Source organism: Pleurodeles waltl, chromosome 10 (assembly GCF_031143425.1).
Source record: "Pleurodeles waltl isolate 20211129_DDA chromosome 10, aPleWal1.hap1.20221129, whole genome shotgun sequence".
Classification (NCBI taxonomy): Eukaryota; Metazoa; Chordata; class Amphibia; order Caudata; family Salamandridae; genus Pleurodeles; species Pleurodeles waltl.
Window position 1 is genome coordinate 282279336 of NC_090449.1, and position 23429 is coordinate 282302764.

A 23429-nucleotide genomic window follows, 5' to 3' on the forward strand; every position below is an offset into this window, starting at 1 on the left:
CTGCAGCCTCGGACGGCTGCCCACTGGGGCTGCTGCTGCTGGCAGTGGTGCTGGTGGCGGTGCTGGCAGTGGTGGGGTGAGGCTCCAGTCCATCCCCTGCAGCCTCGGACGGCTTCCCAGTAGGGCTGCTGCTCCTGGCAGTGGTGCTGGTGGCGGTGCTGGCTGTGGTGGGGGGAGGCTCCAGCCCTTCCCCTCCAGCTTCGGACGGCTGAACCGCCATAGTTGGTGGTGGGGGCTCCGAATGAGTCCCAGCACCAGGCCTCCTGTTCTTTCTGCCTGCAGGTGCAGGCCTCTTGCCCTTCCCTTTCGCAGCTGCTGGTGCGTCCTTGCCCTTTCCTTTCGCAGCTGCTGGTGCCTCCTTGCCCTTCCCTTTCGCAGCTGGTGGTGCCTCCTTGCCTTTCCCTTTCTCAGCTGGTGGTGCCTCCTTGCCCTTTCCTTTCGCAGCCGGTGGTGCCATCTTGCCCTTCCCTTTCGCAGCTGGTGGTGCCTCCTTGCCCTTCCTTGATGCACCTGGTGCAGGCACACTTTCAGTGCTGCTGGCTGGTTCCCGGGATCCTCTTCCACCTGCAGTAGCTGTCGACATTACTGTGGCCATGGACTGGGTGGCTGAGGTGCTCACCTGGGTTCTGACCACCCTAGCTCGACGTGAAGGACAAGGGGGGGGTAGGAAAGAGGTCAACGGTGGAGAGGAAAAGCTTCTTAGGGACATTGGGGCGGGAAGTTTGAAGGTTTGGGAGTAGAGAAGAGGAAGTGGTTGTAGGAGGTGTCTGTCTGCTGTGTTTGGGTGCAGGTGCATGGGCTGGATGCTGTTGTGAGGTGGATGGCTGTTGGGTGTCTGAGTGCTTGCATTTGTGTACTTTGGGGGGAGGGCGTAAAGACACATTGGGAGAGGACACAGGGGATGCTTGCATGGATGTGGGGGCAGTGACTGCCAGTGAGGGGTGTGTGCTGATAGGCGTGCTGGTGATGGTGGTAGTGGATGAGGATGTAGTGCATGCAGGTGTGAGTGTAGACACTACTGGGGGGGAGGTGGATGAGGAGGAGGAGGAGGAGGGGGACACAGTGGAGGCAGTGGATGTTGGTATGTCTGCATCTTGATGGTGTTTGTGTGAGTGCCTGTGGGATGATATGTGGTGCTTGTGTTTGCCTGAGCCACTTCTACGTGTTGTCCTGGGAGCATGCTGGTCTGCCTCTGTGCTTGGGATAGGTTCGGGTTGGGGGGAATGGAATTGGGCAGAGGATGTTGGAGGGGGAGTCTAGAAACAGGGACAATGGCTGCCATCAGGGAGGAGGCCAGACCCTGGATTGATCTCTGTTGGGCCGCCATGCCAGAGTGAATGCCCTCCACGCATGCATTTGTATGTTGCAAATGGGCTGCCAGCCCCTGAAAGGCATTTACAATGGTTGACTGCCCAACAGAGTTGGATCGCAAGAGGTCAATAGCCTCCTCACTCAGGGCAGCAGGGCTAACTGGGGCAGGGCCTGAGATATCTGGGGTGAAGAAGATGTCCACCCTCCTGGGGAAGCGGGCACAGGAAACACGCTGAGGGGCTGCTGGGAGGTGGTGCTGGTACGGGGGTGGTGGCTATACCTGTTGTTGGGGTGGCCACAGAGGTGTCCGCCACCACCAGGGAGCTTCTATCGCAGGAGGAATCACTGTCGGAACTGTCCCCTCCTATCTCTGCCGTACAGCTCCCCTCGCCCTCCGTCCAACTGGTGCCCTCACCCTCAGTGGATTCGGCCTCCTGGGCCATGTGGGATGCAGCTCCCTCCGTCGTCGCTGCCTCTGCTCCTCCGCCAGATGATGCTAATGCACAGAAGGACAGGGTGACAAAACAAAAAGGGGAGGAAGAGACAAAGGATACAATTGGTCAATGGCTGTTCCAACACCACCGTTGGCGTACACCACACACACACACAGGGAGCAGCCCTAAGCATTAGGCAATGCACTACTAGTCACAATGGTAGTCACCAGGCCATGGACAGTAATACCTAACGCCAACAGCAGCATACCTGAGACCCACAGAACCCTGCCCAGTAGTGGATGCCTACTAGCTTGGTTGGAGGTGGTTCACATCATACATGGGGCATACCCTGCAATGTCTGGCCTGGCCTAGGGCCACCCACAGGCCCACATCCCTCACCCAGAGACCACCCCACCACACACAAGTAGTATATTGGGAAACCCCCTTGCAGCTGCTGTGATGCCCTCAAGCGCCTATCCAGCTCCGGATAGGCCACCACCAGTATGCGGGCCATCAGGGGTGTCAGGGTCGATGGGAGACCATCCCCAGCTGGGCCTTCGCCGTCTTCCTTGCCCAGTGCCTCAGGTCCTCCCACTGTTTGAGACAGTGGGTTCTCCACCTGCCATAGACCCTCAGGGTTCTCACGTTTTTGGCGATGGCACACCATATACTCTTTTTCTGACGGGCGCTGACCTGCAGAAACATACACATAGAAAAAGGAATCAGTCAGGCCGTCCGGCCTGTTACACTCATGTCCCACCATAGCCCTCCCATCCCCTTCAGCACAGACATTGCCCACCATACATGCAGCACACTGCCCAGGACCCTTCCACCAACCCCCCCTTACACGAGGCCCTCACACACAGCACTCCATGCATTCATGCCCCATGCATCATGCTCACAGTGTTCTCACCTGTTGGTCTGGAGGCCCATACAGCATTCTGTACTAGGGTAGGACCCCATCCACCAGTCTCTCCAACTCTGCAGTGGTGAGGGAGGGGCCCTTTCCCCAGTGACACGAGCCATGGTCGGTTCCAGACACAGGTCACAACAGCACTTGCAGTGTAGATCCTCTCCTGTCGAAGGTCAGGTAGCACGTGAGTGAACAGATAGAAAATGGCGCTCACGTCTGCGACGGTGCGTACTGTCACCGCCGGCGTACATCACAATTGCCCAATGTAACCCATAGGGCCGAATGGTATGTGCATGATGCCTTTATCCTGCAGATAGCAGCATCCCGTATGTGATGGCTCAACTCCGGAGGCACCGTGTGGGGCTAATAGGTGAGCCCTGGTTCCCACCCAGTGGATGTTGGTGTATGAGTATGGTGTGGGCCGCAAGGGTGAGTGTGAGGCTAACAGTTGTCCCTCGATATTTGCAGGTGACTCTGGTTACCCCAACCTCACATGGCTACTGACCCCAGTGAGGAATGCCAGGACAAGGGCAGAGGAACGTTACAATGAGGCACATGGGCGAACAAGAAGGATTATCAAAAGGACCTTTGCCCTCCTGAGGGCCAGGTTTTATTGCCTCCATTTAACTGGTGGATCCCTGTACTACTCACCCAAGAAGGTCTGCCAGATCATCGTGGCATGCTGCATGTTGCAAAACCTTGCCTTGAAACACCATGTGCCTTTTCTGCAGGAGGATGAGGCTGGAGATGGCCGTGTGGCAGCAGTGGACCCTGTGGACAGTGAAGATGAGGAGGCAGAGGATGAGGATGAGGACAACAGAACTGCAATAATACTTCCAGTGACACACAGGTAAGACACTGTAACTTCACTTTACATTGACAGTTTTGTGTTTGACATTCTATGGCCACTTACTGTACCCTTTGGCATCTCTATTTTCAGATATCTGTGCCCCACTCTGGCTTCTGGTGTGTTGACTGCAGCCTACTACAGGTCATTCCTATGTATACGTTTCTGTACAGTTGTATTGCAGTGTTTAAAGCTTGTTAAACTAATACATACTTCAATCATTTGCCAGACTTCATACATGTATTTTTTTTAATGATGTTTATTTAAGTGCCAAGAAGTAGAGGGGGATGTGCAATGGGCAGGGGGTGATGGTAGAGGAAAGTCCAGGATAGAGTCCAGTCTATGTAGATCACAGGTGCATTGTCCAAGGGGGCACAGGATGTGGAGCAATGGCTGTTCAAGGTGGACAGGGTGACAGAGTGAGACAGAAGGGTGACAATCAGGAGAGTCTTATTTCCTGGCTGGGGTCTTGGCAATAGTCTCTGGCTTCTGCCTGGATCGCAAGGACCGTTTGTGGGGTGGCTCTCCTTCTGCAGGGGGAGGGGTGCTGGTGGCCTGTTGTTCCTGTGGCGGGGCCTCCTGTCCACTAGCGGCAGCGGAGGTGGAAGGCTGTTCATCGGTGTGGCTAGTGGTAGCGGCCCGGTTGTGTGCCACTGTCTCCCTCATGGTGTTGGCCATGTCTGCCAGCACCCCTGCAATGGTGACCTGGGTGGTGTTTATGTCCTTCAAGTCCTCCCTGATCCCCAGGTACTGTCCCTCCTGCAGCCGCTGGGTCTCCTGTAACTTGTCCAGTATCTGGCCCATCGTCTCCTGGGAATGGTGGTATGCTCCCTGGATCCCTGCAAGTGCCTCCTGGAGAATCGGTTCCCTGGGCCTGTCCTCTTCCTGTCACACAGCAGTCCTCCCAGCTTCCCTGTTGTCCTGTGCCTCTGTCCCCCTGAACCGTGTGCCCACTGCCACTGACCCCAGGTCCCTGATCGTCCTGTGTTTGTGGGGTGCCATGGGGTCCCTGTAGTGGTGGACACACTGCTGATTGATATGTCCTGAGGACGGAGGTATGGGCCCGCTGGTTGGGTGCTGTGCTGGTGTTTCCTGATGGGGGAGGCTCTGTGGTGGTAGGGGACTGTGCCTGGGTAACCGACTGTCCGGAGGTCCCTGATGGGCCAGGTTAGTCATCCAGATCCAGGCGTCCAGAGCTGCTGTCATCACTGTGGGCCTCTTCTGTGGGGGGACTGGAAGTTGCTGGCACCTCTTCTCCGGTAACATTGGGTGGGGGACCTGTGGGGCTGTAAATGCAGTGTTATTGTTTCTGTGTGTGGCATCTTGTGCATGGGTGTGTTGCCCTCTATGGTTGTGATTGCTCTGGCAGCTTTGACTTGTGTGAGTTGTCATTTGGTGGGCTAGGTGATTGTCTCTTGTGTGCATGCTTTAGTGATGGGAGTCCATGCAGGTCTGGGATGGGGGTCCGTGCACTGGTATTACGTGCTGGGCTTGGTATTGGGAGGGGTGGGCTGTGATGGTGGGGTGTATGTGAGGTGGTGGAGTGATGGGATGAGGGTACGGGTGAGGGTTTGTGATGGCATGCAGGTGGGGGGGGGTGTTAGTAATAAAGATTTGACTTACCAGAGTCCAGTCCTCCTGCTACTCCTGCCAGGCCCTCAGGATGCTGATTGCCAAGACTTGCTCCTCCCATGTTGTTAGTTGTGGGGGAGGAGGTGGAGGTCCACCGCCAGTCCTCTGTACTGCTATTTAGTGTCTTGCTACCACGGAACTCACCTTCCCCCGTAGGTCGTTCCACCTCTTCCTGATGACATCCCTTGTTCTGGGGTGCTGTCCCAGGGCGTTGACCCTCTCCACGATTCTCTGCCATAGCTCCACCTTCCTAGCAATGGATGTCTGCTGCACCTGTGATCCGAATAGTTGTGGCTCTACCTGGATGATTTCCTCCACCTTGACCCTTAGCTCCTCCTCTTAGAACCTGGGGTGTCTTTGTGGTGCCATGGGTGTAGTGTGAGTGGTGTGTGTGAGGGTGTGTGGGGTGATGTGTTGGGGTGTGTGCTGTAAGGTGCGTGGATGGTATATGGGTGATGGTGTTATGTGGCTCTGGTTCTATGGGTGCTCTTGGTCTAGCTTTCTCAGTTGGCCTTTTTGTTTAGTCGTAAAGGGTTGTGGGTAGTGTGTGTGTGTGTTTTATAGTGGTGTGGGTGTGTGGGTGTGGTGTGTGTAGCAGGTGTGTGTAGTTGGAATTGTCCAATGTAGTGTTGTTTTGTATGTGTGTGTGTATTTTGAGCCCGGTGTGATTCGTGGGTTATAATGTGATGGGCATAGTTCTGTTGATGTAACAGTGTGGGTTTTGGTACCACCAGTTTATAACTGACGTTTGGGCTGGCGGACTTCTGTGTGTGGCTGTATAGTGAAGGATTGGTATGTGTGTCTCATAATATGGGTAGCGGTAATCCGCCACGCCGGCAGGATGTCAGCATGGCAGTAAGCGGGACTTACCGCCAGTGTCATAATGAGGGCCTTACTTCGGCAGAGACCTTTCCGATTTACTGGCTCAGAGTCAGCTTAGTATCCTCAATCGCCCCAAGGATCTTGTTCAGGGTGTCCTGCATCATGGCAGACGCTGCGCTCTCTTGAGCCTCACCATTAGCAAACTGACGGGTGGGCCCCAGCTCCTCCTGGGGTGCCCCTTGAGATTTGGGCCTGAGTTTCCCCATAACCAGCAAGGTTTTAGAAGCAGCCAAGATCCATCGCCCTCTAGTGACCAGCAATGTGGTTTGACCCCCCAGCACAGGGCAACAGCGGCATCCACCTCGCAGACCTTTTCACATAGCGAGGGGGTTTCCCAGGTCAGTCTCGCACAAGGGGGTCAGTCCTTTACCGCCATCTCTCCAGGCTGGGGGGAGGAGGCATGGGGGTTATTCCAGCATTGAGCCCCACGTCAGACACCCCCAGGCCGGCACTTCCATCGCTTGTAGGGAAGTGTGAGGCAAGGTACACCTTCCGTCTTTCACACTTTTGAGGGGACCCCCTTTCTAATGCCTCACCTCACAGGGGACCAGAGAGGACAGGGGACCCTTACAGCTGCCTTGCCGCCTTCTCCCTTCGCCTCAGGCCCCCCACGAGTCTCACGACCAGTCCAGGGGGGGCCCTCTTATTCAGAATCAACCGTGCCGCCTCATAGGGATTCGGGCCGGGCTGCACCGCCAGCACCCCTCCAGTCGCACTCGGGGTGCCACAGCAAACCCCTAAGCGTCACCTCGGCAGCCAGCTGGTCACTGAACTCCCAGGTGCTCACCAGCACCTCAGGCTTCTCTTCTCCGCTAGCCACCGCACAGGCCAGCGGCCCGTGCGGTATGCAGCGCCGGCCCGCACTGCCCCAGTCAGTAGCAATGTCTACTCAGCTATTACCGCCAGCTGCGGCACTCGGCGCACATCGGGCCCCCCCAGGGGTCCGGGCGCGCCACCATCACCCTACTAGCTGCACTCGGGGGTGCCACAACTCTCCCCTCTGGACCACTCCGGTACGCAGTCGGCTGCCAAGCGTTTTGATGCCCGCCCGCACCACAGGCTCCTCTTCGCCGCCAGCCACTCTCCAGATCAGCGGCTCGTGCAGCAGGTGGCATCAGGCCCACCACTCCAGCCGCCTGGGATGTCCGCTCGGCCAGCGCAGCCAACGGCGGCACTTGACGCCTCCTGGGACTCCGTCTCCTAGTTCTCTCCAGGCAAGTGGGCCCCCATCTGCTCACAATGTCATGGGGGCCCCTCCAGTAGCCTGATACTATCAGGATTTTGAGCAGGCTGGCTCGGAGCTTCAGCTCTAAGCAGCCGCCATCTTAGCTAAACAAGCTCCGCCCCCATCTGCTTATAAGACTGATGTTGAAACATCAGTCCTTGTCCTAAAAAATGCTTGGATTACTTCCTGGTAACCTTCATTATTAAAGAAACAGGAGGTGGTGGCTGATGGAAGAGGTATTTGTTTGCAATTAACTAGGCAGATTGGTGTTCGACAACTCTACCCTTCAGTAGGGCTGATGGTGGGCTCTTTCAAAAACCTTTGGTCACCCATACATAATTCTTCTTCTTCTTTCTTTCTTGTTTTCTTGCTTTCTCTCTTCTTACAAAATAACCATTGTACACGCTTTCCTGATTTTTTCTGTTGCCCTGTACTGTAGCACTGTTTCCATTAAAACAATTTTTGTTTTTATTCAACAATTTACAGGCTATCGTCACTTGTTTAAATCACCCCAGTCTGTTGTGTGCAAACATGTTTATTTTGCACTCCTTGAGGTCGTAGTCCATTTGAGCCACGATGAACTATTTTATTCGGAGTGACACTTTCGACTATGGTAGACAGAAAACGCTAACGTTTGATATATAGAATAGGCCATTTGTTTTTAATTTGTTAGCAATGGTCCTATTATTACTTCCAGGTTGTCTTTCAAAAATAATGTTAGTTTATTTTCAAAAATGGGCATGGGAATTTCCTTCCATATTCACCCCATCTCTTCACTTCCTTTCTTGCTCACTATTACTTTTTTATATTTTCAGTCTACGTTTGTCTTCTCGTCCTTTTCCTGTATTGCTCTTTTTTTCTTTTTCTTTCCCTTTTGCCACTTTCTTATCCTCTTGCTCTTTCTTTGTTTTCTCACCGTCTTCTCTACTGCTCTTTATTTTCCTTTCGTTCTCCCTTTCCCTTCGCCCCTCTCTCTTTCTCGTCTGTCATGCGATTTGGTCTCCCATTCTCCTCAATTCTATGTTCAGTATCTATTTCCGTTGTCTCTTGCTGTTTCTTGCTCTCACATTCTCTCTATAGCTCTATCTCCAGTCAGTCTAACTCTTTGTCTACATTTTTATCTGACACTCTACTCTCACCTTATCTCGGTCTCATCTACTCTTTTCCCTTCAGTCTCTCTCCCTTTTTCCAAAGGAGATGGTGGGCAAGACTTGAATTCTCCACCAAGTCTCTGATTAACTGGAGCTGCACATTCTAGTTTGTAGTTTGTTTGGTTTTAAACATATTGATAGCACATTTTTAAGCATTTTCCTTGTCATCCGAATTAAGACCCTCGTTGAACATAAATGTTGACAGATTACGTTTAATATGCAAAGCCGTTATATTATGCCCGTGGGCCCATTCAATCGCTGCGGAGAGAAACCTACAATATTTTTTAAAACGACTTTTGTTGCTAAAATGCTTTTTTTCCCGAAAAATGTGAATGAGAATCCTATGTTTAACACGAAAACCGACATATAGTCAACCTCGCAATCTGATGAAATGTAAACAGATATTGAAAATCAATAAGACTAAAGAGGCAATACGCCATTTCGATTGCAGGTAGCAAACTGTATAATGTAAAGCCACAGGTAATCACTTCTCAAAGCAAGCAAAACAAAACCAATTTACATTGTCAAGACCAAATGTATGAATGCAAGGTATACTATGCTTTCAGAGTTGACAAATGTTTATTGCTATGAATGCAAGGACTGTATAGGCATGATATTTGAATACTTCATTTACCCAGTAGAGATGATTTTTCCTAGGAGAAACCAAGGACTGAATGGGAGTCAGAGCTCCTTGACTTTCTCCCCCTCAAAAATGATCAGAGCAGAGATTGAAAAAGTATTAAGTGAGCACGAAACCTAAATCGCCACAACACCAACTATGAGGTAATGTGTCAGTCCATTTGGCCCCGTTTTTTTAGCCATGGCCCTTCTATATGGCGAAGTGGGCACGCCTCCTCACCTTTTTCCAGAGAAGAGTATTTATCAGGCTCAGCAAAGGTCAGTCTATCAGACACTATTCTTCTTCAGGTCAGGTAGCCAGGAGCTAGACGTGCTTGGTGCGCAGGCTCAGGCTGCCCCAGCTGAATTTTTTCATAGGCACAGGATTTCACAGCCCTGTGGGCAATGTGCCTCGAGGCCCTTCCTCTCGTGATGAGGGAGGCCTCACTGATTGCCTACGGCCTGGCGCTTCACTTTTCAGCAGTCTCACTGAGACCATCCTACTCTGTGACAAGGAAGGTTTAGCATCCTCCCCAGCCTGGTACCTGCTGAATGACTATGCCACACTTGGAGCTGTAAATCACATGTCTTTATTCCTCTGTGTGTACCTGTGAACTCCAACATCATAATCCAAGCTTTCATTACATTCTATTCAAGCGATTACGTCACACTGATGCAGAGTCTTAGAGGAGCCAGAAAGTTTCCGTTCTAAATCATGCAAATCACTACATAAGGGACGGCTGCCTACCCTCTTTGCCTGACCTAATGTGAGCAAATGAGAGAACGCAGCAGTCGCAACCCTCTCGGTACCTCTGAGGCGCTCTTCTCACAGCTGTGGAGCAGGTAAGTTTTATGGTTTTGAATGTTTGGTACATGCATATGTGTATGTATAAATGTATGAACTTGTTATGCATGAGTGTTGTGAATGGATGTGTGTGTGTGTGTGTGTGTGTATGTGCATCTGTTTGTGAATGCATGGGTGTGAGTGAGTGTATATGTGTTTGTGGCCCGCATATCCCCCTCACGGCCAAAATTACCGTCCGCAACTGAGTCAGTTTGTCCATTTGAACACAGTGTCAATGTTTGGTTGCAAATTTGATGTCTGACTGCATGTGAGTTGTGTGTAACTATAAATGTGTCTTTATGAGTTTTTTGTGTGTCTGAGCCCCTGGCAGTTATTTGTGAGCTTAGAGACCTGTGTATCCATTTGCCTGGGTTTTGCAGTAAATTATGTCTGATGGCCTGTCTGCATGTAAGTCCAATAGTTTGTTTGCCTGGCAGCCCATTGGTCTTTGTGGTTGGGTATATACTGGTCTATTTGTTACACACTAGCTAGTTGACTGTTGGTATGTGTGCACAGAGATTTTAGATTTGGTGGTGTGTGTGTGCGTATTGTGTAAATATTTTGGTTTGTGTATGTGTGTCTATATTTAGATGTATTGCTCCGTCTGCTTATGTGCAAGTAAGTGTGATCTGTGTGCACATGTGTATGTATGGTGTGTTTTCTGTATGCATGTCTTATATAAAACCCTACTGTACCTGCTTCGTCAATGCATGTTTATAATAGGGACTTTTTAAAACAACCACAGTATAGAACAATAAGGCCCATAGTTATACTTTTTTAGCGCCGCGTTTGTGTCATTTTTTGACACAAAAGTGGCGCAAACTTGCAAAATTAAATTGTATTTTGTAAGTTTGTGTCGCTTTTGCTTCACAAAGCGGTGCAAATGCAGCGCTAAAAAAGTATAACTATGGGCCTGAGAATATTGCAATCCTTCTATACAGAGAAATGTATCCTATCTGGGGCCCGAGTGAGACCAGATCACAGAAACCAGCATGTGACAGCGAACAGCACAGAAACCAGCACGTGATGGGGAAGCAGCTGACATTGGTAGTGGTCAGTGGGAGGGGTTTTCTTTAAATTTAAGTGTGTGAGCATGGTTTGATGTTCATAATATTTGCATTTATGAGACTTCACAACATAAGTATGGCATGGGTGCTTAACTGTAGATGTTGCACCCTGTTTTTGAGATTAGTACCAAGTTCAACTAACTCTCTTGCTGACAGCTATGACACTGTAACCTAACAGAACTACTTTTCTCAGGACTATGGAAACAACGGACCACAAACACACTACTGACATCACAGCTCATAAACCAAACCAGGATCTGATCTTTGAAGAAATTCTCTACATCTGGGTGTTATGGTCAGGACCCAGTTGGCACTCAAATTTTACTAATGGCAGGGTATGTGCTATACAAATACAGATATAATATACTATTTATGCATATCAGCTGTCCTCTGCTGTCCATCCACATCAGCTGAAGTTGTGTCACTGGAAATGTTTTAAGGGGTGGCACACAAGGTGCCACTGGTTAAACTGGTGGGCTCACCAATAATGAGCAATCTTGAAGGGTCTACGCACACATGCATGTGTGTATATTTAACGAAAACTGCATAGTAGTGCTCTCAAGACACTGAATGATTGAATGACTTTGATTTCGCTCAGTATCCACCTTTATTTTATTACATGGTAAAATGCATATATACTGATGGTACAATCAACATATAGGACTCATCTGATCTTTTCATAAATACATTCTTAAGGGGTACTTGTGAAATATTCAAATACGTGGTAGGGAACTTAAATTTTTGCAGCCAGAAGAACTCATTTAATCCTACACTATTAGAGATTGGGTTTCTAGTTGGCAGAGGCATGCACCCTGGCAAGTAGGGACCACATTCCTAGTCAGGGTAAGTAAAATACACATCCTAAATTAAGCTGTGCTCACCCTCTGGTAGCTTGGCACAGAGAAGGTAAGCTTATCTCCAAAGTTATTGTGTCAAGTATTTGTGAAACAGCCAAACAGCAATCACAATGAAACACCTCAAAAATGACTCCACATAGGTGCATTAAGAATAGAGATTATTTATTCAAAATAGATCAAGACCAAAATGACAAAAATCCAATGAGTATTCACTTTGTAGACTTATAACATAAGAGCACTTTGTATGGAGCTCGTTTTAGAGTCCTTGCAGTAATTTATGAGAGTACCGGTGTCCTCCAGTGTGGAGTGCACTGCAGACTGATCGGGGCTGTTCGGGACTGGCCCAGGCAGAGAGTACCAGATGAGTTACCTTCAGAATGCAGAGAGCGCTGCGGAAGCTGTAAGGCCACTTCATGGTCCGGGATGACACCTCCGCAGCCTCAGGTTGAGAGTGAAGTGGTCTGAGTTGGGCTGGTGTTAGGGCACGCAGCAGGGTTGGGCCTGAGCGTGGCTCACTGGGTGGAGGAGGTATTGCGTGTCTCCATCAGTTGGCAACATGGGCAGCAGCCCACACTGAAGCTGCTCTGAAGTCCTGATGAGGTGAGGAGGCAAATTGCTGCACTGACGTCTTCTTGAGATGAGTGGCAAGCTGCAACAAAGCAGCGCTGAAGTCTTGTTGAGATGAGCTGCAAGCCGCAATGAAGCTGCGCTGAAGTCTTGTTGAGATGATTAGCAGGCCACAAAGATGTTGTGCTGAAGTCTTGTTGAGAGGAGTGGCAGGCTGCAATGAAGCCACACTGAAGTCTTGTTGAGATGAGCGGCAGGCCGCAATTAAATCATGCTGAAGTATTGTTGATATGAGCGGCCGGATGTAGCAAAGCCACGCTGAGGTCTTTGATGTCCTGGAGACCTGTCGCAGAGCCGGGGCAGAGATCAGCAGGCAGCGAGACAGCTCAGCAAGTCAGGGCAGCTGTTCCTTGAAACTGTCAGGCACAGCAAAGTGGCGATTCTCCAGCACAGCAGTCCACAGCAGTCCTTACTCCAGCAGAGTTTCCTTGAGTCTAGAAGTGTTCTGACTTGAGTGGGTCAGAGACCCAATACTTACACTAGAAAGTGCCTTTGATGTGGAGGATAGCTTCAAAAGGTTTCTGTGAAGTGCACCGGTCCCCCTTTCAGCTCAGCCCCAGCTCCAGACTATCAGTGGAAGGTAAACAGCCACTTTGTGTGGACTCTGGTCACTACCCTTTGAAGAGTAACTGTGAGTCCTTCCCAACCTCCTCACCAGGAAAAACCATGAATGCAAATGCAGTTGAGTATTCTGTGTTGTTGGTGTCTGGAGAGAATGCACAAGTGTAGCTGTCACCTAGCCTAGGACAGACATGTATTGGAGACAGGCTTTAGGCACACAGGCAGTGAGAGCAGAGAAATGACCACTTTCGAAAAGTGGCATTTCTAGGACAGTAATAATAAATCTGACTTTACCTGTAAAAAGGATTTATCATAACCTTTCCAATGATACTAAACATGATACAGCTACTCCTCTCAGATCTGAAATTACAGCTTAAAAGTATTTTAAGGAGTTCCCATTGCTGGTCTATATGAGGGGCAGGCCTCACAGTAATGAAATTGAGCTTGGGGGTTTTTCATTACCAGGACATGAACAACTTGAAAGTACATGTCCTGCCTTTTACTTACATGGCACCTTGCCCTATGGGTCACCAGGGCCTACTTTAGGGGTGACATATATGCAAAAAAAGATGAACTTAAGGTCTGGGAAGAGATTTTAAATGACACGTCAGGATGGCAATGAGACTGCTCAAAAAGGCTTTGTAATTGCAGGCCTGACAAATGTACAGAGCTACTTAAGCAGGCAGCACAATCAGTGCTGCAGGCCCACTAGTAGCATTTAATTTACAGGCACTGGGTAAGTGATATACTGCTTTATAAGGCACTTACATGTAATTTAAATATGCCAACTGTGATTACACCAATGTAATCATATTTTGGGGGAGAAGCATATGGCTAGCAGTGGTAAAGTGCTCAGAATCTTAGGGCCAACAAAAAGATACAGCAACAAAACAGGAGGTAAGGGCAAAATATCTGGGCAAGACTACTCTAAGGATGCCAAGTCTAACACACCCAAATATCACTTTCTGAAATTGTTTTTTGTTTCAGTAATGTAAGTCACACCCATGATTGAATTTAAATGTGAGATGAAAGCCTTCATACTATGTTACAAAAAATGACTTGAAGCCAAACAACCATCATAAAACATTTACACGTGAGAGTGAGACCAAGCAGCATATACTGATAGAAGGGTTACTCAGTTATTTCAGTAAAAACTATGCTTTAATACATTTGCTGCTTTGCATGTGTGCTGTGCAGTGCAAAATCTGGAGACTTTAAAACAACTTGCTCCAGTGTTACTCTTGCCTGGAGGAGACATAGGTGGTCATTCTGACCCTGGCGGTCTTTGACCGCCAGGGCGGAGGACCGCGGGAGCACCGCCGACAGGCCGGCGGTGCTCCAATGGGGATTCCGACCGCGGCGGTAAAGCCGCGGTCGGACCGGCACCACTGGCGGGGTCCCGCCAGTGTACCGCGGCCCCATTGAATCCTCCGCGGCGGCGCAGCTTGCTGCACCGCCGCGGGGATTCCGACCCCCCCTACCGCCATCCAGATCCCGGCGGTCGGACCGCCGAGATCCGGATGGCGGTAGGGGGGGTCGCGGGGCCCCTGGGGGCCCCTGCAGTGCCCATGCCACTGGCATGGGCATTGCAGGGGCCCCCGTAAGAGGGCCCCTACATGTATTTCACTGTCTGCTGCGCAGACAGTGAAATACGCGACGGGTGCAACTGCACCCGTCGCACAGCTTCCACTCCGCCGGCTCGATTCCGAGCCGGCTTCATCGTGGAAGCCTCTTTCCCGCTGGGCTGGCTGGCGGTCTGAAGGAGACCGCCCGCCAGCCCAGCGGGAAAGTCAGAATTACCGCCGCGGTCTTTCGACCGCGGAACGGTAACCTGACGGCGGGACTTTGGCGGGCGGCCTCCGCCGCCCGCCAAGGTCAGAATGAGGGCCATAATGTTTGGGGCAAATCCCTGTCTACCAATGTTAGTAGATAGAGATTTGCACCAATACGAATGGTTGTTTGCAAAGAATCACTCATGCACTACCCATGGAAAGCCCTGTTGACACAAGGTAGTGCAAAGTAGCATATAGCTCATGATTTGCTTTGGAAAGAAAGTAAATCCTAACACAACACTTTGTGCTGGGTTCATACCACTTGTGACAAAAAACTGGCATATGGTGTTAGTAAATATGCTCCAAAGTGGGTATTTCCTGTATATATTTCCTCATCAGTCGTGCATTAAAAACCATGGTGATGGACCACAAAGGGGTGTGAGGAGATTAAGAAATTCTGCTGGGGCACAGACCCTATCTTGCCTACCATGTTGTCACCACCACCAGCTATAATACTAGAGATTTCAATAGTGCTTTTGTGAAGTGCTAGGGCACCCAGTGCATGCTTCAGGCTGTTAGTTGAGCAAAGAAGGTGTAGAATAAGGAGACAAATGACAGAACATCTGGGGCCTCATTATGAGTTAAGGTGCTGTTTATCGTACCTGATAAATAATGATACTACGGGGTACGTTATTTATTAGGCGAGCTAAATAACACCGATTGGGAAATACCATGAGGATTTTAGTGCTAAATGCACACAAAAAAGCAGGCTACAGTAAATATGTATGCTTTTCCCCCTTACGTTTCAGCAGGTTTGAGCAAAATTTGAGTTATTTAGCGTATCCTATAATTTTTTTAAATAATGTTTCCTTTATTAAGGCACCAATAAAAGTACAAAATAAACAGCAAACATTAGATAAAATTTCCAAATCATCCAGTCTCAGCTCTGTTGCCACATACAAGGTATAAGCATTGCCTACTTTTTGATACTTGTGGATTGTGGTATCATTTAGTGTGCAATACTTTGAGTGCACAAAACAGAACACTTCAAAGGGGGGCATGTATAGTTGGGGTAAATACATTGTACAATATGTACTGTCACTGGTGCGGCTGCTATCTCCATTTGCTGAGGTAATTGCTTCTTCATCCGCTCCTCCTATCTCTTTACCTACTAAGTATGGTATGAGCCCCAGTCGGTTTTGGGCAATTTTGTGGGGGGGGGCATTTTGTTGTATGAGTCAGTCTGAGTGTTGCAATATACCACATCTGCATGCCAATCCTGTAAGGTTGGCAGGTGGCCACGATCCCTTTGCATAACCACTCTGCACTTCGCTAGTAGTAGTCCCATTGCCACCAAGCATCCAACCTGACCTATAATGTCTTTGTCAGAGCCCAGTGGAGCTAGCAGTGGCGTATAATTATTGAATGCATTAAATACCTTCAAACACGTAGTTCTGACCTATGCATAAACACGGTTTACGCAACAGTAGAATTTAACCAGCCCACTTTTAACCAGGCTCCTAGAGTCATTCCATCATGATTATTTGTATTTCACATTTTTATACACTTTCGGAAGTCCCCCTTGAAACAAATCTTCAAAAAAAGTGAGTTGCAATGGGATGGTGTCACCTTGAAATTGGGGCTTTTTTCCCAAACCATTTGTCTCTCATGGGACCAGTGTAAGACAGTACTGGGAGCCTGATATTAAGCATCTAGTTCAGGGATTGGGGTTAGTGGGAGAGGGGTACATGAAATGTACCCTTTTTATTTTTGGCATTGGCCAAGACCCTTTTGATTTAACTAAAATTATGTATTATATATATATATATATATATATATATATATATATATATATATATATATATATATATATATATATATATATATATATATATATCATATTTACTTACTTATAGGGACTGACTGCCAGCCTGATTCATCCATTGGTCTGTCATTGTGACATTCACACTTGCCTTTCATACTCTACAGTATACCACAAGGGGTATTAGCCTGCCCGCTTCAGCCATTGGCTAATTTCACTGTGAGTGATGACATTCTTCCCCTTCATAAGGGCATATCCACACATAAAGTAGTGTCCTTAAGTGTCAGTGTCACTATGGCAAGGTGAGCTTCTTGAGACCCAGAAAATATTTTGTCTTTCAGCCAGTGTTTTTTTTTGGCTGAAACATCCTCAATAATAAAGATTTGCAAAAACCATGACAAACGAAACCAATCACTGGCAAAGACAAAAGGCTTACAGCCAGCATCAGATCCATTTATTTTGGAAGGGCTTGTTATGAGTGGTTTAATCCCACATCTACAGATTCCAAAAACAGCAGTTTACGACTAGGCACTGATGGACAGCTCAAGGAGTTTTTTTTGGTTCAAATGTATAAAGTGCCTTTACTGCTCATTTCATTTGCTGACTTTCAGAAATAAAAGTATTAAAAGCAAATATTCTCAAACTTGGAATTTATAACCTAAACTACAAATGTTTTCACCGTTATTTGACATGTCACTTGTAAATAAAACTATTCACCAGATAAATAAACTAAATTAATGTTATCCTTCATATTCTTTCAGCAAACTTAATGACTATATGCCTGATGCATGATAGTTCCATTCACCAATTTCGAAATTAAGAGTTTGTTACAGCTGGAAAAAGGATAAATTGAAAAATCAATAGCCTTCCAGCTATATAATGGTGTGGTTGTGGGGTAGTATTACTGTTGTGTTATGGCAAGCATATTAATCCACACTCAGGCAAATCTCTGCCTAAAAAGCACATTTATATGGTCTGGCTTGACAGCGCAGCTGTTGCCAGACAATTATGTGATCATCAATAGAGAGGGCTTTTGGCTCTGACCCATACAAAGGGAGCCAGAAGTATATGTTTTGATTGCGTTGGAATTGTGTGATTCCACAAAAGAGGTGCTTGCCCTCCACAAAGCTGTGATCATTATGTTTATTTATCCAGCTACCTGAGCTTGAACTTTTAGGCGCATACACATGTCACTGGAATTCTATTAATGTGTCTTAGATAACTAGATGATGTATGTTGTTTTTCTCTGACAGCAGCACAGACTGGAGGAAGAAAGTCATTAACCTACATGGATTTTCACGCCTGGCTTGACAGTGAAAGTAATAAACAGAAACACACTGTTTCAAAATACAAAGAAAAGGGAATAGAAAAGGACATAGGGCAGTCCTATTGTTAGAAGCAAGACCCCTCACACATCCAAAGGATGTCATGCTTTATCATCGGGTCTGCTCCTCATCAGACCGGCGCTGCAATGTCTGACGGGCACGCCACAAGGGGGGCTCTTTGCCAGAGATCTTCTCTCAATGGTGCGGTGCCATAAACCACGTTGTAGGCACAGAAAAACAAGGAGAGAGAATAGAAGAAAGAGATAAAATTGGCTCAAGACCCAAGTATAGAACAATCTATTTATATTTCAAAGTGGGTATTGGCCAAGGTTAAAACAACAGAGAGAGTATAGAATGAGATAATGCTCATTCACTCTCTTTAATGCTCAGAAAAGCGAGGAGTGAGGGACTACCTAACACTCCCTTCGATAGGTCAACATGTTTCGCATCCTAAGGGTCCATACGGATCCAGTGATGCTTCTTCAGGACCAAGCAAATCAATACTTTGTCTATATTCAACCAATGGACGTCAGTTAATCTAAAACTGTCAGTCTCAATATCTCCAGTCACTTACACTAGTCAACTGCACACCTGGCTAGTCACATGTACATAGTAACCTGTAATACAACAAACATGGGGTTAGCAGTTACAATCCATTGTATTCATGAACTTAGAAAAAGACACAATGCGGCACTCAGTGGACTTACAGTGCTCATACGGTGCTGTAGTGCTCAGTGGTAGTGTGCAATCAAAACATACATGCGCTTACCGTCCCCATTATGGAACAGGCTCCATAGGAAACCACGGGCCTGGCAACGGGCGCAAAAAACTCTAGTAAGAGTGAAAACAAAAAGGAATATGCTTATTATATGAATATGGTCAATAAGTTCCCCTAAATGTCCGTATCAGAGATGATAGGCAGAACTCTGGAAGCCCTTAGCCTAAAGGATACAGTCAATTCCAAGATAGTTTATAAAGAGTAGAAGAGAGGTATAGTTGCCCTAGTCTCTAATCAAATTCAGATCACCTCTTGGTCCCCAACTGTTGAAAAAACATCTAGAAAAGAGTGGTTGAGGATGGCCAGTGAAAACTTGTGTCAAACACCCAATGGAGAGCTACATTATGGGAGAGTAATGTCAAACTCAGCCAAAAGACAACCACTTCAAACACAGAAAATGGAACTTCAGCAAGGCTACATGTGCAAGTAACTGATTGTATCTAGGTGACAAGTAAAAGAAAATCACCAGTTAGTATGGCAATTATCATAGGAGTGGGTGTATACAATACAAGTTCCGAAGGCAAAATACCCATTCAGAGATGGTCTAAAATCTCCTCACTGCCCACCAGAGTTGTCAAAATCAGGTGATGTAAAAGTGTAAAGAAATGGCTCCCTGTTGCAGTTACCCCCCACTTTTTGCCTGATACTGATGCTGACTTGACTGAGAAGTGTGCTGGGACCCTGCTAACCAGGCCCCAGCACCAGTGTTCTTTCACCTAAAAATGTACCATTGTCTCCACAATTGGCACAACCGTGGCACCCAGATAAGTCCCTTGTAACTGGTACCCCTGGTACCAAGGGCCCTGATGCCAGGGAAGGTCTCTAAGGGCTGCAGCATGTCTTATGCCACCCTAGGGACCCCTCACTCAGCACAGACACACTGCTTGCCAGCTTGTGTGTGCTGGTGGGGAGAAAATTATTGAGTCGACATGTCACTCCCCTCAGGGTGTCATGCCAACCTCACACTGCCTGTGGCATAGGTAAGTCACCCCTCTAACAGGCCTTACAGCCCTAAGGCAGGGTGCACTATACCACAGGTGAGGGCATATGTGCATGAGCACTATGCCCCTACAGTGTCTAAGCAAAACCTTAGACATTGTAAGTGCAGGGTAGCCATAAGAACATATGGGCTGGGAGTCTGTCAAAAACGAATTCCACAGCTCCATAATGGCTACACTAAAAACTGGGAAGTTTGGTATCAAACTTCTCAGAATAATAAACCCACACTGATGCCAGTGTTGGATTTATTAAAAAAATGCACACAGAGGGCATCTTAGAGATGTCCCCTGTATTTTACCCAATTGTTCAGTGCAGGACTGACTGGTCTCTGCCAGCCTGCCACTGAGAGACGAATTTCTGACCCCATGTGGTGAGGCCCTTTGTGCTCTCTGGGGACAGAAACAAAAGCCTGCTCTGGGTGGAGGTGCTTCACACCTCCCCCCTGCAGGAACTGTAACACCTAGCAGTGAGCCTCAAAGGCTCAGGCTTTCATGTTACAATGCCCCAGGGCACTCCAGCTAGTGGAGATGACCGCCCCCTGGACCCAGCCTCCACTTTTGGCGGCAAGTCCAGGAGAGATAATGAGAAAAACAAGGAGGAGTCACTGGCCAGTCAGGACAGCCCCTAAGGTGTCCTGAGCTGAGGTGACTCTGACTTTTAGAAATCCTCCATCTTGTAGAAGGAGGATTCCCCCAATAGGATTAGGGATGTGACCCCCTCCCCTTGGGAGGAGGCACAAAGAGGGTGTACCCACCCTCAGGGCTAGTAGCCATTGGCTACTAACCCCCCAGACCTAAACACGCCCTTAAATTTAGTATTTAAGGGCTTCCCTGAACCTAAAGATTTAGATTCCTGCAACAACAAGAAGAAGGACTGCCTAGCTGAAAACCCCTGCAGAGGAAGACCAGAAGACAACAACTGCCTTGGCTCCAGAAACTCACCGGCCTGTCTCCTGCCTTCCAAAGAACTCTGCTCCAGCGACGCCTTCCAAAGGGACCAGCGACCTCTGAATCCTCTGAGGACTGCCCTGCTTCGACGACAACAAGAAACTCCTGAGGACAGCGGACCTGCTCCAAAAAGACTGCAACTTTATCCAAAGGAGCAGCTTTAAAGAACCCTGCAATCTCCCCGCAAGAAGCGTGAGACTTGCAACACTGCACCCGGCGACCCCGACTCGGCTGGTGGAGAACCAACACCTCTGGGAGGACCCCCGGACTACTCTACGACTGTGAGTACCAAAACCTGTCCCCCCTGAGCCCCCACAGCGCCGCCTGCAGAGGGAATCCCGAGGCTTCCCCTGACCGCGACTCTCTGAAACCTAAGTCCCGACGCCTGGAAAAGACCCTGCACCCGCAGCCCCCAGGACCTGAAGGACCGGACTTTCACTGCAGAAGTGACCCCCAGGAGTCCCTCTCCCTTGCCCAAGTGGAGGTTTCCCCGAGGAAGCCCCCCCTTGCCTGCCTGCAGCGCTAAAGAGATCCCTTGATCTCTCATTGACTTCCATTGCGAACCCGACGCTTGTTCTAACACTGCACCCGGCCGCCCCCGCGCCGCTGAGGGTGAAATTTCTGTGTGGGCTTGTGTCCCCCCCGGTGCCCTACAAAACCCCCCCTGGTCTGCCCCCGAAGACGCGGGTACTTACCTGCTGGCAGACTGGAACCGGGGCACCCCCTTCTCTCCATTGGAGCCTATGCGTTTTGGGCACCACTTTGAACTCTGCACCTGACCGGCCCTGAGCTGCTGGTGTGGTAACTTTGGGGTTGCTCTGAACCCCCAACGGTGGGCTACCTTGGACCAAGAACTGAACCCTGTAAGTGTCTTACTTACCTGGTAAAACTAACAAAAACTTACCTCCCCCAGGAACTGTGAAAATTGCACTGTGTCCACTTTTAAAATAGCTATTTGTGAATAACTTGAAAAGTATACATGCAATTGAAATGATTCAAAGTTCCTAATGTACTTACCTGCAATACCTTTCAAACAAGATATTACATGTTAAATTTGAACCTGTGGTTCTTAAAATAAACTAAGAAAATATATTTTTCTATACAAAACCTATTGGCTGGATTTGTCTCTGAGTGTGTGTACCTCATTTATTGTCTATGTGTATGTACAACAAATGCTTAACACTACTCCTTGGATAAGCCTACTGCTCGACCACACTACCACAAAATAGAGCATTAGTATTATCTCTTTTTACCACTATTTTACCTCTAAGGGGAACCCTTGGACTCTGTGCATGCTATTCCTTACTTTGAAATAGCACATACAGAGCCAACTTCCTACAAAAAGTCAGTATAATAGTAAGTCAGTGTGTTACACATTTCGTACCCGACTACAAATTCACATGCGGTACGGTCCCCCGGGGCATAGAAAACACGAGTGCATGAAAAAACCCACAAATTACTCACTTTCAGGCTGCCCGTTGCACGGTGGTTCATTGTAACAAACTATGGGACTCTCTCCTGAATGGGAATCCACGCGCACATCCTAGCGCTATTGATACGGCTCCACGAGGGCAACTATGCACGCATCAGGTGGGACAACAAGGGGCAACTAACTGATAGAATCCAGGTATCAAGGGGTGTGCAGCAAGGGTGTGTCCTTGCCTCCACCCTCTTCTCCCTGTACATCAATGACATCGTCCCCTCTCTGCTTAGAGGGGAGGCTGACGCTCCACCACTTGGCACACAAAAAATCCCTGTTTTGCTCTTTGTATGCAACACTCTCCTGATATCCAAGATCCCTAGTGGATTAAGGAAACTCCTCACGTGCTTTGACGAATTCTGCTCTATGCGGGTACAAGAAATCAACGCCTCAAAAACAAAATTAATGACCCTCAATCCCCATACATCCATTAGAGGGATCTTCACACTAGAGGGCACCACGCTTGAGAAGGTGGGCACCTTCAGTTACCTTGGCATAGCATTGACTGATAACATGTCTTGAAACCACACACAGAAAAGAAAGCTCTAAAACTAAAGCAAACAACGGGGGTACTATTAAAGGATTTTCACCTCTCACATACAAAACCAATTCGTCCAGCAATCCAGATATATGAAGCCCAGGTTGTGACCTCAGCGCTCTACGGGGCTGAACTATGGGGCTATGCTAAAACCCAAGCTATAACCATCCCTGAAAACAACTTCCTAAGAAACCTTGTGTCCCTCCCACCGCCAAGCACTCCACTGTTCCCCCTTTTCAAGGATCTTGGTATGAAACGCATTGGTCACAAAGCCTGTCTACATCCTCTCCTGTACTGGTGGCGTCTCTGGACCACCCCAGAGCTCGACTCCTTCACTGCAGCCTTGTAGGTTATTTTAGAAGCTGACCATCTTCATAGCATCCCCTGGCTTAGATACATCAAGGGGTTACTCTACTCACTTGGGCTTAGTGAACTCTGGAATTCACCAACCACCTCCTCTTTTCCCTCAAAAAGCGAACTAAAAAAACTGTATTGGCACATGGTAGACTCCGAAGATCTGGAGGCCGTACTTCATACTACATTATCTTGCGACTTTGTCAACCTAAAAGAGACATGCAAGTACGAGGCTTTCTGGGACATAATCACCGTACCAATGGAAAGAAAACTGTACTTTCAGTTTCGCATTGGCACACTGGCACTAAAACTGTTTACCAGCCACTGGTCACACGAAGAATCAACCACCTGCCCAGCCTGCATGCCCCCATTGAGAATCTCCCTCATGTCCTATTTGCCTGCCCCGCGTTCACTGTCTCACGTAGGAAATGGCTGGCCCCGGCAT